The sequence below is a fragment of the Chiloscyllium plagiosum genome, chromosome 5 (assembly GCF_004010195.1).
Source record: "Chiloscyllium plagiosum isolate BGI_BamShark_2017 chromosome 5, ASM401019v2, whole genome shotgun sequence".
Taxonomy (NCBI): Eukaryota; Metazoa; Chordata; class Chondrichthyes; order Orectolobiformes; family Hemiscylliidae; genus Chiloscyllium; species Chiloscyllium plagiosum.
In genome coordinates this window covers 18,299,749-18,304,855 of record NC_057714.1, presented here as the reverse complement: position 1 = coordinate 18,304,855, position 5,107 = coordinate 18,299,749, and positions in this window count along the sequence as shown.

Below are 5,107 nucleotides of genomic sequence, written 5' to 3'. Positions count from 1 at the left end.
ATCCCTTGGGGTTGGAGGGTTCCTGGGCGGAAGATGCCTCAGTCAAACCCATCGAGTCCAGCATCGCCTTCCTAACCTGCAATCTTCTTCCTGACCTCTCCGCCCCCACCCCAGTCTGACCTATCACCCTCACTTTGACCTCTTTCCACCTATCACATTTCCGACGCCCCTCCCCCAAGTCCCTCCTCCCTACCTTTTATCTTAGCCTGCTGGACAAACTTTCCTCATTCCTGAAGAAGGGCTTATGCCCGAAACGTCGATTCTCCTGTTCCCTAGATGCTGCCTGACCTGATTGTGGAGGACACAATTGTAAGACGCAGAATTTATAGCAAAAGTTTACAGTGTGCTGTAACTGAAATTATACATTGAAAAATACCTTGATTGTTTGTTAAGTCTCTTATCTGTTAGAATGACCATGTTAGTTTCACTTGTTTCATATGTAAACCACAAAACTTCTTTTAAAAAAAATACATTCTCAAGTGAACTTTAATAATTGGTGTCAGCTCAGATAGTGTATTAGAATTATTCTAAAATTATTCTTTTAGAATAAGTATGTTGGTTTCAGTTCTTTCACATGTAAATTACAAAACCCTTTTAAAAGTTACATTCTTATCTATCTTCTTGAGGCTTTTCCCAATGGATACTGTATTCAAGTAACATTAGCCAGCCGGACCCTGTTAACTGCCAATTAATTGGATACTTGCCCATACTTCAGGAACTCGTAGACTTCTCGTTGCAGGGAATAAAAAAGAATACTGATTTTTGATCACTCCTAACAAAGTTATGTGGTTACATCTAATGTGAGAATTCTTTAGTTGTGTCTTAACATATTCATTCAATCTACATTCCAATGTCTACTGATCTCTGTGCTTATTCGTCCTTGGAGTGATGGGGGAGAGTGGGGGTTGGTGTTGCTTTTACTGTCTGAAACTGGTTTGAATCTTTTCCTCCCATGCTTTTAGTGAAATTTTGTGTATATGTATATTTATAAACACATTGGAACTTATATCTATGATTATGTGAAGAATCATAACTAAAACCTATGCATAATATTGTCACAGATTGATTACATAATTCAAGAGAAATAACTATTTAGTTGAAATGTTCTTAACTATGTAAACAATTGCAGTTGCACATTCTACCTCAGCCAGTAAGCTTGATTAGAGATCTGCTATTGTTGTATTTGTGAAAATTACATTAAACAAATATTTTCCCAAGAGCATGTTCTACTGCAACAGCAATAGGCAGCTGTCAACCATTTTCTGCCGCTCAGTCATGGGCATCCCTAACATATCCCATCGCCAAGTCACCCCTTATTTACACGTGGACATTCCTTGACCCTTAGGGTGGGACGGTGGCACAGTGGTTAGCACTGCTGCCTCACAGCGCCAGAGGCTCGGGTTCAATTCCCGCCTCAGGCGACTGACTGTGTGGAGTTTGCACATTCTCCCCGTGTCTGCGTGGGTTTGCTCCGGTTTCCTCCCACAGTCCAAAGATGTGCAGGTCAGGTGAATTGGCCATACTAAATTGCCCGCAGTGTTAGGTAAGGGGTAAATGTAGGGGTATGGGTGGGTTGCGCTTCGGCGGGTCGGTGTGGACATGTTGGGCCGAAGGGCCTGTTTCCACACTGTAAAGTAATCTAAAGTAATCTAAAAATCTAATCTAATCTAAAGACCCTGATCCAGCTTCTTCAGAGCCAGTTCCAAGAGTGCACAGGACCTGTCACACCCCTGTCTTTATCTGTCAGCCCGATATGAGTGATTTGGGCTGTTTAATCTGATCCAATCAGGGAACTCATATTCTATGAGGTCCACCTGGCTGACTTCATTACTGTCACTACTCCTTCAAGTAATTTTTCAAGTCATCACCAATAACCCCAAAATAAATCAGAGTGACGTGTTGAAAACCTTGCTATAACCCCTTCCCAATTGCTGGGCAAATCAAATTAACTTTCCCAGGCTGCCTCTATCAATTATCTTCCACATTAACCTAGCAATGCTTGGAACTGTCTGTCCCATGAATATTACCAGTCATAGATAACTGACTTACTCAAAACAAAAAAATAAGGATTTAGAGTCAAAGAGTCATAGAGCTGTAAAGCAAGGAAACACACTTGCTGGTCCAACTCGTCCATGCTGAGCAGATATCCTAAATTAATCTAATCCCCTTTGCCAGCATTTCACCCATATCCTCTAAACCCTTGCTATTCATATACCCATCCAGATGCATTTTAAATGTTGTAATTGTACCAGCCTCTACCACATCCTCTGGCAGTTCATTCCATACATACACCACCCACTGCATAAAAAAGTTGCCTCTTACGTCCATTTAAAACTTTCTCCTCTCACCCTAAACCTATGCCCTCTAGTTTTGGACTCCCCATCTCAGGGAAAAGGCCTTGTCTATTTATCCTAGCTGTGCCTCTCATGATTTTATAAACCTCTACAAGCTCTTCCCTCAGCTGCCAATGCCCCAGGGAAAATAGTCCCAGGCTAACCAGCCTCTACCTATAGCTCAAACCTTCCAACCCTGGCAACATCCTTGTAAATCATTTTTGAACCCTTTCAAGCTTTACAACATCCTTCTTATAGCAGGGAGACCAGAATCGTATGCCATGTGCCAAAAGAGGCCGAACCAATGTCCTGTTCAGTTTCTATATAACTTCCCAACTCCTATGCTCTGACCAATAAAGGAAAGCATACCAAATAACTTCTTCACTATCCTGTCTACCTAGGACTCCACTTTCAAGGAACTATGAACCTGCACTCCAAGGTCTCTTTGTTCAGCAACACTTGCCAGGACCTTAACATTCAATGTATAAGTCCTGCCCTGATTTGCCTTTCCAAATGCAGCACCTCACATTTATCTAAATTGAACTCCATCTGCTACTCCTTGGTCCATTAGCCCATCTGATTAGTCCATTGTACTCTGAGGTAACCTTCTTGGCTGTCCACTACACCTCCAATTTTGGTGTCATCTGCAAAATTACTAACCATACCTCCTATGTTCACATCCAAACCATTTATATAAATGACGAAAAATAGTGGACCCAGCACTGATCCTTGTAACACACCACTGTTTACAGGCCTCTAGTATGTAAAGCAACACTCACCACCACGCTCTGTCTTCTACCTTCAAGCCAGTTCTGTATCCAAATGGCTCGTTCTCTCTGTATTCCATGTGATCGTACCTTGCTAACAGTTTACCATGAGGGACCTTGGCGAATCTATATAGATCACATCCACCACTCTGCCCTCATCAGTCCTCTGACTAGAGGATTTCATAATAAAATGGATTATAAAAATAACAAAAGACATGTTGTAACTAAACAGGGCAATGTTTTTGAAATTCATCTTGTGCTTTTCATGATAACCAGATGTTTCAAAGTCTCTTGGTTTCATATGTCATTTGAAAGTTGACTTCTTCATCAGTAAGACTGCTTTGAAGGGTCAGGTTTGACTTTTCATAGAATCACAGAATCCCTATAGTGCAAAAGAGGGCCTTGAATCTGAAACGTTCTGGCTCATGGGTTATTAACTGAGCTACCTACTCATGGGGATTCAGGCTTAGGTGTCCTTGGTTAACTTGGAAGATACTTGGTGGAAGCTGTTAGGTAAAAGTTCACTGAGTTGATTGACCCAGTGGAATATAAGATGAAACTGACATTAATTGGCAATTAGAAGAATGGGAATTGATCTTACTGAAACAGAAAGTTCTTGAGGTAGGTGGTATTCTGATAAAATCAATACTGAGAAGATTTATTTGGGGGATGGGGGCATCATTGAACAACGGGACATAACTTTATAATAAGGGTTTTAAAAAACTATATACGCATATTTAGATTAGATTACTTACAGTATGGAAACAGGCCCTTCAGCCCAACAAGTCCATACCAAACCTCTGAAAAGCAACCCACCCAGACCCCTACACCTAACCTACGGGCAATTTAGCATGGCCAATTCATCTAACCTGCACATTTTTGGACTGTGGGAGGAAACCGGAGCAAACCCACACAGACACGGGGAGAATGTGCAAACTCCACCCAGACAGTTGCCTTAGGCAGGAATTGAACCCAGGTCTCTGGCGCTGTGAGGCAGCAGAGCTAACCACTGTGCCACCCACTATAGGTTACAAGTCAGTGAGCAGCAATTATTTGTGCAAGTCCATTTACTATTTGCCTCTAATTGCCGCTTTGAACTTTATGGGTGACTGGGGACCTTTTAGACAGGCATTTCAGAGTTGACCGCTTTGTTGTGGATTCATAGGTGGACCAGACGCAATTCGGATGACTGATTTCCTTCTGTAAATTACTTCAGTGAATTAAATGTCTTTTTACAATAACTGACCATGATTATGTGGTTGCCATTATGCCTGTATTTAATTCCAGATTTCAATTCAAATGTTACCATCTGCCATAGCAGAAGTCAAACCCATGGTCCCAGATCAGCATCCAGGGTTCTGGATTACTAGTCCAACGACATTACCACCATGCCACTGCCCTCCTCATTACCTTTTTAGATGGAGATGAGGAAAAATTTCTTCTCTCAAATGGTTGTGAATCTTTTAAATTCCCTGCCACAGAGCATTGTTGAAGTTGTGGTGCAAATCCAGTGCTGACTTAGACAGACAGAGGTTTGATAAGTTATTGCAAATGGGCCGCAAAGAGGAACTGAGACTAAGATCGGATCAGCCATTTTTTTTTTAATGGTGGAGTAATTTTAGGAGGCTATGTAGCCTACTCCTCTTACTTCTTACAAATTTGATGTTCTTGTGACGTGTTCAGTTCGGCGTATATTTTACTTTCTCCCCTTCAATTGATTTTAAAGTTAATACCTTAACAATGAGGATTGCCCTTATTAACAGAAATGTTTGTGGATATATTGAAGGATGGACCAGAATTGGGTGCTTTGATAGTGTCTCTAATTTCTATATAGTTATTGCTGCTTGTATGTATTTCTTTGAAGTATTCTTGAAGGGTCATCAAAGCAAATTTTGGAATCTTTGTAAACTTAGCTTATTCAGACTGGTATATATCTTTAAACTTTAAATGAACTAATAACAGAATAAATTTGTATTATATCTGCTGAACCATATTTTTCCTCACATT